The 14,370-nt window shown below is 45.1% G+C and overlaps 1 protein-coding gene across 1 annotated transcript in view; it reads right to left on the bottom strand.

The window, feature by feature from the left end:
* Window positions 1-9,375: 9,375 nt before the first annotated feature.
* MAPK1 (mitogen-activated protein kinase 1) overlaps window positions 9,376-14,370 on the bottom strand; it is a 42,433-nt gene continuing 37,438 nt past the window's right edge. The window contains exon 8 of the mRNA XM_008574799.1: window positions 9,376-13,978. The gene's annotated coding sequence lies outside the window, so the exon portion shown is untranslated. The remainder of the gene's footprint in view (window positions 13,979-14,370) is intronic.

Below are 14,370 nucleotides of genomic sequence, written 5' to 3'. Positions count from 1 at the left end.
AAAAACAAGGATACTAGAGGAAACTTTAGCCTCTGACACCTACAGCTACAGCAAACAATAAACGCAGGGTAACTTCTAGCCAGAAAAACAAAAGCACCTCACACTAAAGGCCTATCTATCTCAGTTCTATACCCAATATATGATGTTTGGCTTTCACCAAAAAATTATGAGTCATGATAAAAAAAAAGAAAAGAAAAGAAAAAACACAGTCTGAAGAGACAAAGCAAGTGTCAGAGCCAGACTCAGATATGGCAGAGATTTTGGATTATCAGACTGAGAATTTAAAATAACTATTAATATGCCAAGGACTCTAATGGAAAACGTGGAATAAGCCAGAACAGACGGGTAATGAAAGCAGAGAGATGAAAACCAAGACACTGATAGAACAGAGACTACCTTTGATGAGCTCAGCAGCAGGCAGAACAGGGCAAGGAAAGAAGCCATGAGCTGGAAGATATGTCAGTAGAAACTTCCCAAACTGGGAAGCAAAGAAAAAATAATAAAGGAAACAAAAGAATATCCAAGAACTGTGGGACAATTACAAAAGGCATAACATACACTTAACGTGAATACCAGAAAGAGAGAGGAGCATTAGAAATATCTAAAGTAATAACGGCTAAGAATATTTCAACATTAATGACAGAAACCAAACCACAAATCCAGGAATTGTAAACACCAAGCAGAATAAATACCCCCAAATCCACACCTGGGCATATCATATACAAATTGAAGAAGACCAAAGACAAACTTGAAAGAAGCCAGAGGGGGGTGAAACACCTTACCTACAGCAAAACAAGGATAAGAATTACTTTGGACTTATCATTAGAAACTATGCAAGTTAGAAGAAAGAGGAGCGGGATACTTAAAATGTTTATGTAGATCTGAGCTTCTGACTTACATCACTTTTCTTCCCTCTGAAAAATGTCTTTTAACACTTCTCATAAAGCACATCTACTGGCAACAAATTCCTTCAGTTTTTTTTTTTTTTTTTTCCCTTTTCCTTTTTTGTCTTTTTTCGTGACCGGCAACGGATCGCAATCCTCAGTGTCGTGCCCGTACCGGACCGGGACCGGCAACGGGATCGCAACCCTCAGTGTTGCGCCCGCACCTCGCTCAGCCAGTGAGCGGCCGGTCTGTATGTGGGATCCGAACCCTCGGCGGGAGCGCCGCACTGTAGCAGTGTGCCACTGGGCCAGCCCAGCTTTCAGTTTTTATTTGTCTAATAAAGTCTTTATTTATCCTCCATTTTTGAAGGATAATTTTTTTTTTTTTGTCTTTTTTGTGCCCGGCCGTACCGCACTCAGCCAGTGAGTGCACTGGCCATCCCTATATAGGATCCGAACCCGCGGCGGGAGCGCTACTGCACTCCCAGCGCTGCACTCTCCCAAGTGCACCACGGGGTCGGCCCTTGAAGGATAATTTCACTAGATAAAACATACTGGGTTAGGTTGGCTGGTTAGCTCAGTTGGTTAGAGCGCAGCCTTGTAACACCAAGGTCAAGGGTTTGGATCCCTGTACTGGCCAGCTGCCAAAAAACAAAAACAAAAAACCAAAATACTATGTTGGTGTTTTTTTCTTTCAATACTATGTTTAATAGAAGGGGTAGGAGGGGACACCTGATCTTAGGGGGAAGCATCTAGTTTCTCACCATTAAGTATAATGTGAGCTGTGGGTTTTTTGTAGATGCTCTTTATCAAGCTGAGAAAGTTCCTCTCTATCCTGGTTGGCTGAGAATTTTTTTCATGAATGGGTATCAGATTTTGACAAATGCTTTTCCTGCAACTATTGATATAATCATATGACTATTTTTCTTCAGCTTGTTGACGTGATAAATTATATTTGTTGATTTTTTTTTTCCTTTGTCTTTTTTACTGACCGGTAACGGGATCGCAACCCTCGGTGCTGCGCCTGCACTGCGCTCAGCCAGTGAGCGGGAACCGGTCTCCACATGGGATCCGAACCCTCAGTGGGAGCGCCGCCGTGCGGTGCACTCTCCAGTGCGCCACCAGGCTGGCCCTATTCGTTGATTTTTTTTTTTTCCTTTTTTTTTTTTTTTTGTCTTTTTTACTGACTGGCAACGGGATCGCAACCCTCGGTGTTGCGCCCGCACCGTGCTCAACCAGTGAGCAGGAACCGGTCTCCACATGGGATCCACACCGCGCTCAACCAGTGAGCGGGAACCAGTCTCCACATGGGATCCGCACCGCGCTCAACCAGTGAGCGGGAACCGGTCTCCACATGGGATCCGAACCCTCGGCGGGAGCGCCTCCACACTCCCAAGTGGTGCACACTCCAGTGCGCCACCGGGCCGGCCCGTATTTGTTGATTTTTGAATGTTGAACCAGCAGGTATGCAATCTGGAATAAATCCCACCTGGTCACGATGTCTAAATCTTCTTATAAACTGTTGGATTCTGTGTGTGTATATATAACTACATCTATATTTATATCTCTATATATATTTTGGTGGAGGCTGGCTGGTATGGGTATTTATTTATTTATTTATTATTTTTTTTTCCTTTTTGTCATGTCTGGCAACGATTGCAACCCTCAGTGTCGCGCCCGTACCGGACCGGGACCGGCAACGGGGTTGCAACCCTCGGTGTTGCGCCCGCACCTTGCTCAGCCAGTGAGCGGGAACCGGTCTGTATGTGGGATCTGAACCCTCGGCGGGAGCGCGCCGCCGCGCTCCCAAGCGGCGCACTGTAGCAGTGCGCCACTGGGCCGACCTATTTATTTTTTATTGAGCATTTTTGCATCTATGTTCATGAAAGATACTGGTCTATAGTTTTCCTTTTCTGTAAAGTCTTATCTGGTTTTGGTATTAGGATAACGCTGGCCTCATAGATAAGTTATGTGTGTTCCCTCTGCTTCTGTTTTCTGGAAGAGATTACAGAGAACTGATATTTATTCCTTAAGATATCTGAGCCTGGTGTAATAGTGAACCTAGGTAAACTCCTGAATGAGTTGAAAACATGTCCACACAAACACCTGTACACGGATGTAAGTTTACAGCAGCTTTATTCATAAGTGCCAAAAACCTGAAGCAACTGAGATGTCCTTCAATAGCTGAATGGGTAAACAAAGTGTGGTATACCCATACAATAGAATATTATTCAGTGAGAAAAAGAAATGAGCTATCTCAACACAAACAGACATGGAGGAATCTTGAATGCATATTGCTAAGTGAAAGAAGCCAGTCTGAAAAGGATACATTCTGTATTGTTTCTAACTACGTCACATTTTGGAAAAGGCAAAACTATAGTGACAGCAAAAAGCCCCATGGTTGACAGGGGTTGGGAGGGATAGACGTGTTGAGGGTGGAGGGGTGGGAGTGGCCTGGGTATGTGGAACTCTATCTGATCAATTATTCTGCAAATCTAAAACTACTAAAAAAAAAGTAAAATCTATTTATAAAATAGGGATCTGAGAAAGAGTGGAGGAGTGGTCAGATTTGGTAAAGAGAGGAACTCTTGGGGGACTCACAGGAATCAGGAAGTGTCTAAGAAGAGGTTTTTTGTTTTTTTTTTTTTTCCTTTTTGTCTTTTTTCATGACCGGCAACGGATCGCAACCCTCAGTGTCGCACCCGTACCGGCCTGGGACCGGCAACTGGATCGCAACCCTCGGTGTTGCTCCCTGCACCTCGCTCAGCCAGTGAGCGGGAACCAGTCTGTATGTGGGATCCGAACCCTCGGCGGGAGTGCCGCCGCGCTTCCCAAGCGGCGCACTGTAGCAGTGCGCCACCGGGCCAGCCCTAAGAAGAGGTTTGATAACCACAGTCATGAGAGATATGGCTCCTTGTGATCTGAGAGGATCTTGAGAAAGGAATATTAATAACTTTCAAAATTTAATGTTAAGTCTGGCTGGTTGGCTCAGTTGGTTAGGGCATGGTGTTATAACACCAATATCAAAAAGGGTTTGGATCCCAGTACCAGCCAGCCACCAAAAATACCCACAAAGATTTAATGTTAAGACTGCTGGAGAGCAGAATGTAGTCATAAATGTAGCCCAAGGTCTACTTTTTTGGGCAGAGTGGACAGAAGAAAGTATTGATGGGAGGTGACAACGTGAGAGATTTCTGTGGACAGAAATGTCCTGCAAGTCTTAACACACCTGTATGCAGCCTCCCCACTTGTCATCTGAGACAGCACCTTCCATGAAACGTTCTCTAGTTTTAATGACTACCTTTGTCTGGTTACCAAAGTAATACAAAGTACTAAACCTCTTGGTGTACCTGTCAAGAAGATGCACATTAGAAGAAATTCCCTGGTGTACCTGGAGTGCTGCCTGGATCTGGGCGACATTGGTACTGTTCTTATTGGGCGAATGCCAGGGGTAGGGCTGCCCTGGTGGAACTGCGGGAGGGCTCAGCCTCCATCCCAAGAGGAGCCTAGCTCTCAGCTGCAGCCCAAGAGGTGTGGTCTTTCTTGGGCCTTTCCTCCACTGGAGTCAGACCTCATTGGCATATGCTATGAATTCACCCTTGGAGCTGGCAAAGGAGGTCTGGCAAGGGCTCAGGCTGGACTACCAGGGCTGAGCCCAGAAGGGCATGGGTCAGCATGCTGCAACTGTGGCAGGGAGTGCAGTAAGGCCTCAGGATCTTCCACGGAAGGGGCTTCACAGGGAGATCTGTGACCTGAGGACCAGAGCAGTGTGGGTTCTCTTAGGGGCCTGCCATGGCCTCCAGAACCGGAAATGCACACCTGCCCCCTCCAAGGAAAAAGAAAATGCAAAGCAAACAAAAGACAAATGAGAAGGAAAGGGGAGGGAATGTGCCACTGGGAGGCAGGTGCTGTCATCCGGCAGAGACCCAGGGCTGAGATGGCCTTGCCTGAAGTCACTCAGCAGCAGGGTCAACATTTGAGGCAGGGTCAACATTTGAAGCAGGGTCAAGATTTGAACGCAATCTCTGATTTCACTCCCAGGCTGGTCTGAGCATTTCACTGGGGTATCTAATCAAGTGAGCCCCTGTCAACAGCCCAGCAGCAAGGCCTCACAGAGTCACTGCCCCAGGCCTTGCTGTCACGGTGCTCCCTCCAGCAGCCACTCAGGGTTTCTGGGGGTGTGTCTGCCTTCCTTTTGCCAGTGGAGACCCTGTGTTCTCTGATCTCAGGTGGGGCATCCTACTCTGATGACAGCATGTTGTTAAACTGAAACAGGGAGCCTGCACAGATATGCAACCCTGGTGAGCCTCACGTCAGTGCTGGATAGGTGAGAAACAAGGAGCTGCTGAAGAGGCGTCTGCATAGCTCAGTGTGGCCTCAATACTTCTGTGCCTCCCCCATCCCCAGGGGGTCAGTGCAATCACCCGACTCCCTTTTGGGGAACAGTTAGCCACTATGAATCTCGTATCATCCACCAAATAGTCTTAACCCCACCTGAAAAAAGGAAATGCCTTGGGCCTGAGTTGTTCTGGCAGAACCTTCCCAATTTCACGGTCTAGTCTAGGACCTCTTTTCCCTGTGGAGAGAAGCCAGACAGAATTACCCTGTGGTTTGCCCCAGTTCCCCCCCTTCCCTCGCTGGGTCCTGGGACAGTGGGATTGAAGGTGGGTACACAGGCTGCTTGCTCACCCTCTCCCCAGCTGCTCGGTTTTCTCTTCTGTCAGGACATCATCGGCCCTCCCCTTCTGATGAAGTTCTTTGTGCTGTCTGCACATGTCGGGCAGCAGCTAGCACTATCTTGGAGAATTCACTTGGACATCCTGGCCCCTCTGTACCTCCTCCTTGCCCTGTGCTGCCCCCTTTGGTAGATGCCATTTAAATGCTGTGCTGCCAGCCGTGGGCCACCACCCCGCTTCCAGGGTTGAAATGTGACAACACTGAGCCCCAAGTGTTAATCTCCCGGTGCCTACCTGCAGTGGGTGGCCTTCACTGACAGTATGACTCTTTGCGAAATCTGCTCTGGTTCAGCATTTCCTTCTTAACTGAGACACACTCAAAAACGAGGCAGCTGCCCTTGCAGATTTATGGATTTTTGCTTTCAACCTAGCAGTGACAGTGCCTTTTCTAATACTGCGGGAGTCAGCGCCTCTACCTCACTCCTGCATCTGTTCTCCTTCAAGCACTTAACTGTATCTATAGTTTTACTTCTTTATAACTATGTTAGATATTACACTCACTAGCACCTGGCTTCCCTGTCAGATGGTCAGCGCCAGGAGGGCAGCCCTGTTTTCTTCCTTAACTGCAATACTCAACAGCTTAGGAGTTCATCCATTATCATCTATTGCCTGCGTCTTGTTGTTTGTGTGACCTCTCCAGTGGTCTTAGTAATTCTTCCCGTACTTTTAAACCAGGAGGATGACCTGACCCCATTCAATTACTTGGCCCTCCTACTGGTGACCTGTCCAGCAGTGACTCCCATGCTGCTGGCTCTGTCCCCCTGGGCCCACCTTGGTCTAACTGTGAAGGTGTTAACAGTTATGAGTGGCCTTGTTCTGTTTCTTCAATTGCTCAGTCTTTGCAACATTTGCTCTTCTCCCTATGGTTTCTATCATTTCTTGGTTCCTCTATGGCTGAAATGTTCTGCTGTTCAGTGGGCCATAGTCAGGCAGGGGTGCTGGGCCACCGCACCCCTGCTTATTTTCAGAATAGGTCAACTCTTAGATTGCATTTCATGGAAGGGTACTGCTGATAAAGTATTTGAAAATTTGAACACCACTGCCTTATGTGGGATGTATAAGTGCAGGAAAGCCTTTCAAAAGAAATTCTGAAAACAAAACAATTCTTGAAGAGATCAGCATTAGCTTCTTGGTGCTCAGTCTTGAGACGTCCCCATCATGGTCTCTTCCTGTGCTCTCCTACTCTCTGGGTAGTTCGTTCCATCTCAGAAAATCCACATTTTCTAGCCTATAAAGTCTAGACAGTTTCCCATGCCCATGGAATAGGAACACTTTAGTATTTTAAAAGGAAGTAGTGACACCTTTGGAAAGGAAGTAAAAGCACTCTATGGGATTAGAGGAAAGAAAAAAGGGAGCACAGATTTAGGGAAACGGTGACATGGCCACTGGGTCCTGCCTGACTCTCAAACTGGCCTGAGTTGGCCCGGGGACCTTCTGAGTGAGGACAGCTAGCTTGTCTGCCCTCATTGTCAGTCTGCAGCAAATCTTCCTCCAGTGTCTGGTCCTGAGCTTGAAAGCTCCAGCCCTGGTGCCCCAGGGCCCTGCACACCTCCCATCTGCCCCTTGTTCCTTCACACACACGTGCTCCCCATGCCTGGGTTCCTGCCACACACATGCCCTCTCTGGTCCAATGGGCAGCTTCTGCCCACCATTTCCACAGCTGACCACCCAGCTGTTACCTTCTGATCTTATTAATAAACAAAATGTGCTCCTTCTGGCCAAGAATCTCAAAGTAATCCTTCCCAACTCCTACCCAATCATGCGCTGCCCTTACCTAGTGTTTTAATTCCCCAATGTTTCTTTCCCAAGCCCATGGGTCCACAGCATGGTTGTTCTGCATCACCCAGCTCAGCCAGGTTTCCTGTCCAGGAACACTGCCCAGCACATCACAGCCTGCAGTTCCAAACAAGGGACAGTGTCATGTTTGCAGTTGGCTGAGGGGAAAGCATCTCTATGCCCAGGGTGTGAATGCAGGACATTTTTTCAAAAAGAACCCTTTGACTCTAGACTGTGGAAAGAAGAAATCAGGAAACGGAGAATGAGGGGGAAGAAGAAAGCAGGAAAGAATTTTTCCAGGAATTGGTGATTAAAGATGCCTTTCATTTCAAAGTGAGAAGGCTCCTGCCTATATTCTCTGTGTGCCCACAGTACTGTGGTGGCTCTCAAAGATCATGTGTATGGTAGTGACAGCAACCCAGGTCCTTCTGATCCCCTCAGAAAGAGACAAAACTTTGCTTTTAGACAGAGAATGACTACTTTTCACACTCCTGTTGTAATCAGTAAGCTTTTAAATGCGCACACTGTGTACACCCACGGAAATATTATCACAAAGCTGTTGGACTCCTTAGCCTTTACACGGCTGAAAGGTTTTCATCAATCTCTCAGATCTACAACTTAGGGATTTCCTGAAGATAGAGACTGTCCTTGATGCAGCCCTGCAGCCCCAGCTGGGGCTCTGCCAGGTATGTGGCAGGCACTATGTTTGCCGAACTGATCTGAGAGCAGATTAAAAATCAGAGTGGAGCCAGGCAAAAGGCTCCCTGCTACTGCCACCACCTTACCTCATGTCACTACCCATGAGGGTGACATGTCCAGCATGCTAGCGTCACAATTCCCTGTACATTCCTACCCTGATGACTTTCTATTCACAGACACACCCCAGGCTTCTGTTATGCCAAGAAGTACTCCACTTTCAAAGAATCTGGATGTGACAGGAACGTGACCACCGCTTCCCACATCTGCAGGGCAGCAGTGGGTGTCCTTGCCCACACGATCTCTGCCTGCATGCTGTCGCCCCTTCTACCCAGCCCTGTGACCTCACTGTCTCACTGTTCCATCTCACCCTTTGGGTCCTCTGCTCCGCCCAGTCCAGCTAATGACATGCAAGGTAGAACAACATCCTAGTGTGTCACCACAGGCCATCACTGAAGCAGGCAGTCCTGATTTCCCCCTCTTGTGGCAGCTATTCCTCGACACAGACCTTGTCTCTCACTTCACCTGGAAGACAGGTGATGGGGCATGACCTCCCTACATTTCCTCCTCTCCACCCAGAAGAAGCCTTTGTCTTCTGCTGTCCTTGGTGCCAGACTCAGAGAAAGAAGCCCTGGGTCCCTCTTGACGCCTCAGCGCCACAGGGCTGGCTCCATCATCCCCTTTCTGTCTCTCCCTCCCCACTGGCTCCTTCCTTTTAGACTAGAGTCGTGCAAGCCTGGTCCCCATGAAAACTCGTACCTTCACTGCTCCTCCTTGGCCACCCCCAATCCCCGTCCCTCCCTCCACAGCCGAGGGTTTCAGGGGGGCTGCAGCTTGCCTCCACCTGCTCCATGCACTCCTGGTCCTGGGTTTGTTTCTACCCCTTGCAGACAGCACACAATGGCCCCGCATGTCAGCTCGGAACACATGGGTTCTGATCAAATACAGCGAATAGGGCAGTCTAGATGTGGCCTAGACTGCCAACCAGAATGGCTGTACTAAAGAGCCTACCACAAAGTGAGAAAAAATGTGATTATTAGACTCCTGTGTTGGACAAGGAAGGTGACTATTTTAATTGCTTTCTATAGGATTTGAATAACAATGAAGAGTATTACTCTCTCAAGGAGAAAGCAAACGTATAATACTCCCACAAGTGTTTCAACCACCCCATCAAAGTCTTCCAGTTTGGGCTGGATCAGCTCATTTCCGGAGGAAAGTTTTCTGACAGGTTTTCCTCTCTCAGATTAAGAGAAAGCAGTTACTTCAGTTAGCAGACATTTTAGTGACACCTTACAACAAGATTTAATGAAATAAAAAAGCATTTAGGAAGACTTGCTATTTAATGAGTACTTGCTTTGAGGTACTATGCTAAACACTTTAAATACATTTTTATAATCTTTACCACATGCAACACAAGTAATACTGGTTCCACTTTATAGCTGACAGCCTGAAGTGAAGAGACTGAAGCACAGGGAAGTAGAAGGATTGGCCCAAAGCCAGCTGTAGTTGTAATACAGGGGCAGGTTCTGAACCCAGTTTCAAGGGTCCAAAGCCTATGCTTTCTACAACACCACATCAAAAACATTTCCCAGTATCTCTGTCTTGTAAATGTCACTATATAATGCTCAATAGTGACAAGAACCAAATGTCTGAGAGTTACTAACACATTCATGATTTCTTAAGTTTGAAAAAAGGGGCTGCCCATGATGTCTGCCCCAGCAGGAAGGTTGCTGGAGTTCAGGAGGATGAGGAAGATGCCTTCGTCCCCCCCTACACCAGAAGGCCTGAAGAACCACCTGGAAAACCTAAGGGAGCACTAAAACCCCCATTCCACTCCAGAAGACCAACTTATGATCCTATCACTAATTACTATAAGTAAAGTCAAATTAGGAAGACACACTTATTTGGGAAATGTTGTAATAAAGGATTGATTTCATACTTTCACATATGAAATTGCAAGTGAACTATACGTGCACAATATTATGTTATTTTGGTAATACAGGGACACAATTTAATGATTCTAAGTTTTTTTTGTAGTTTTTTTTTTTTTACAAGTCAGGTGCCATAAACATTCAAATAATCCATCTTTTAAAAAGTACGTTTACAACATCAAAAGAATTAAGATGAAATATAAACCTTTCTACTTACAATTTTTATACAGATTAACCAAATCACAAATAGCACAAATAAATGTTAAATTGTAACAATATAATGAATAAACATTCAGATTCTTAATAAAAACTTCCTTTAACATTTTTTTAACTTACCATTATACTAAATAATCTATGCAGAGTTTTGGGGTACAATACCAAGAAGGCACCAACAGTACAAAGCAGATACAAAGCAGTTTCAGAACTTTCTTGAGTGCTCTACCTGGATAAACAGCACAAAAAAGGCAACAGGCTTTAGGTAAACCTGGTGCAACTCTAGAGAATTTGCTCCGGATTCCCAGTTGTTTCTGATCCATCAAGTTGAGTTGGATGACAGCTGGACAAACCACATGTTTACTTTACTGTTACATGCTTCTCATCTGCACTACAGAGTATCATGTTTCAAACACCAGCATAACAATTTTAAAGCACAAATGCTTTAAAAATGTATAAGCAAAAGGATTGCTCAGATTTTCAAAACCATTACATTTACAAAAATATTTCCCTTAAACTTGGGATTGCTCCAAAACATTGATTTACAAATATAAAAGTATTATGGAAGGACCCAAAGCATGTATGCATATGTATGTATGTATTAACATACTATTACCATCCTATATAAAAATTACCAATTAAAAAACCATATTAACATATAAGCAAATAAAGATAAAACAGTCTCCTCTGAATGATCTGAATATTATGTGGCATGTGGCACGGGCAGCATACCTAAGAGACAACCACTGGCAAGCCACGTGTAGCTTCTCAAAGCTAACTGTTAACATCCACACCCATTGCCTGTGCCCAAAAGCAGAAGAAATGAGTGTGGAATGAGTGTGAAGACAAAATATAACAATATTCTTCTACCCAGACATCACAATGGTCTGTGTGTCTCTGTCAGCTTTGAAGATTTGTATCAGGACAGAGTCCTCATGATGAGTTCTCCCAAATCCATCCCACTGGCTTGTTAGGTATTTCTTTCATACTAAATGAAAAGACTGGAATGTTTCCACAATATTTTTTTGCTTACATATTAGCCACCAAAAAAGCCATTAGTCTGAAAGCTTATTTGAGCACACTAATAATGGAGGTGTTTAGTATCATCTATATGAATTTGATAACCTAATCTGTACATTTTTAGAAATGTAAGAAGAGCCAAAATGAAGAGTCTATTACATATTATAGCTAGTACTTTTCACAAGTACCTTGGTCTGACCTGTTAAATTCGGTTTGGCATGATTAATAAAAAGCACACAACTTATGGCTACAGTAATTCTAGAATGCAGTTAGTGGTTTCATGCCAATCTGACTCCACAGTACCAGCACGGGGGATGGGAAAAAGCTCATAGTCCCAAGACATTAGTAACCAAGGCTATGGTTTTCTATTTAGAAGAGGATTGCAAATTAACCTCATAATAATACTAACATTCCATTTAAAAAGTACAAAGAAACGAGAGTAATAAAACTGTCAATGCTCTTTTTAAAATGAAAACTGACTTATCAATGTATCAAATAACAGTCAAATCTCTGTATCCTGTCAATGCTGTATGGACCTTAACATGGCAGCTCTGAGCATGGAAGTGAAGAGTGTATTTTAGAGTAGAAATTGAGATGTGGTTCTGATTTCTGAGGATGAGTCAGCCACCCTTCTTTAGCCACATAAGGTGTGAGTGTCAGCACCCTGGGCCGGGTGGTGTGGGCCACATGCTGCTGGGCAGCCCTTCCCAGCCCTCAGCTGTGCCCAGCAACAGCTCTGGGGCACATAGGCAGGCCCAAGAGAGAGAGAACCAGAGAATCCAACCTGAGATATTTGGGCTTCTTCATCAGGGTTTGGCAGAATATATGAGACCTATGACTCTCTGCCATGCAGAGGAAAAAAAGGACCCAATAGAAACATCTTTCAAAATCATCTTATGTAAACCAAAGCTTTGGGGCACTGCCTGGGATGGCAAAGTGAGGCCCATGAGCACTTCTGTTTTAAGCACAAACAGAACCTGACTGTCCATTCAGACACGCTGATCCAGAGAAAATCAACACTGAATCTTAACATAAATGTGAAGATAGAAGATGTTACATTTATTTCCATGAATTACAAATGCATTTCTGTTCATATTAGCAGGCAATCTTTATATAACCCATTCTCCACTGCTGCCAAAAATCAAACAAGAAAAAAAAGGACAGCTGAGAAATGAAAAGCTAAAAATAGAATTATTTTTCCTAAATGATCTGCTGGATAGCATTTTCTGTGGAACACAACTCAGAGGTAACAATAGATTTTTCATTTCAATCATAGGCATGTGGCACTTGGACAGTCATCTCTGCACAGAAAGCTGTTAACAGTCATGCGAGGGTACAGTAATTATTGAACAAGGCAAATTTCTCACCACAGAGAGCAGTGGGGGAGTGAAAAGGAGGCACCGCACTGGGACAGAACACCGAGTCAACTCCACAGTACACAGTGGCAGGAACAAATACTTAAAGAGATCAGTAAAATAGTAGAGCTCCAAACATGATTTAGTGCTAACATTTTCTGATGGTCTTAACTCAGCAGTATCAGAAATATTTGAGAGTACTTGATGACAGAACAGTGCTTCATGTCATGAGCTCATGAAGGCTTTATTACAAATTGTTATATCATAGGTTGAAAAATGAACTTTAGATGCTGACATGCTGTATAAGGAAAAAGAATTGTACACTTTCTCATTTAAAGACGCAGTGTTCCTCTCTGCTAAATCCTCAGGCATCGAATGTGGATACTGAAACACATATGTGAAGGAGCTTGGGGGCATATGTGCACCGGGTGTGGAGCTCCACCCTGGCACATCTGGGTCAGCATGCATGCTACTTCTCCAGAAACATTCCACAGCTTGGTGCTGTGACCTTTGTACATCTCTTTCTCAAATACCAAACAAAGCTGCCACTTTAAATCTTTTTGAGTAAATCTTGCAAACATTAAGTACTGCATGTAACGCATTTTGGCAAGTGTTATACCTCTATAAATGGTACAAGTAATCACAGTAAATGTACAGAATGACATTGCTGGGTGCAGTACGTCCTTTTTATTTAGAAAAATGATTGAATTTTCTAAAAGCTGGGCAAATAGCACATACCTTAAATATGTTAGTGACTAACATGATATGAGAAAAGACACTGACAAGTGCTTCCAAAAGATTCCCGAGATGGAAGCACTTGCTGCAGGTTGCAACGTCATCCAAGGTATTTATTTCCACAAGTTCCTGCTCTGGGGAAACAGTTACGGTCAAAAGGTGAAGTGCAAATAAGGGGCTGTCACTGACTTAAAGTGCCCTAGGTAGTAGCCTTCCCTATCTTAAAGTGAGATGCCAGTGACTGGAGCCAGTTTGGAAAGAATCTCTCTCTGGTGTGGCTGCATGGGTTGGCAGGGTGTCATGTGGGAAAGGATTCAGGAGAGGAAGGAACCACTGCATCTTTCAAACCTGAAAGCGATTAGTGACTAAAGCAACAGTAAGCAGTAGGTGCACTGGAAGTACATACTGCCGCAGGTCACTGACAGGTGACACACACAGGGGTGCCAGGAGTAATTCTCTGGACTGAAAGAATTCTTTGAAAGCATAAAAGCCACAACTACCAGAAACCGCCCCTCTGAACGGCTCAAAGGAATCAAAATGGATAAGCCGAGACAGGCTGGAGACAGGAACAGGGGTCAAGAACTGGGAAGAACACCGATGTCTGAGTACGTCCAGTCCTCTGAGCCCTTGTCCTATTAAAACACAAACAAACAAACCTGTGAGTTAAGAATGAACCATGTTAGAACATCATCACCACTGGCATTATAGAATGGAAAAGTGAAAAAATGAACCACATTAACACATCAGCAGTATTCATATGAAAACAGAAAAGTGAAAAAGCACAGGGGAGGGCCGGCCCGGTGGCGCACTGGATAGTGCGCCGCTTGGGAAGCGCGGCGGCACTCCCGCCCGAGGGTTCGGATCCCACATACAGACCGGTTCCTGCTCCCTGGCTGAGCGAGGTGTGGGAGCAACACCGAGGCTTGCGATCCCGTTGCCGGTCCCCGGTACGGGGGCAACACTGAGGGTTGCAATCCGTTGCCGGACACGGAAAAAAGACAAAAAAGAAAAAAAAAAAAAAAAA

The sequence above is a fragment of the Galeopterus variegatus genome, unplaced genomic scaffold (genome assembly GCF_000696425.1).
Source record: "Galeopterus variegatus unplaced genomic scaffold, G_variegatus-3.0.2 Scaffold1109, whole genome shotgun sequence".
Taxonomy (NCBI): Eukaryota; Metazoa; Chordata; class Mammalia; order Dermoptera; family Cynocephalidae; genus Galeopterus; species Galeopterus variegatus.
This window is presented reverse-complemented; position numbering and strand designations above follow the sequence as displayed.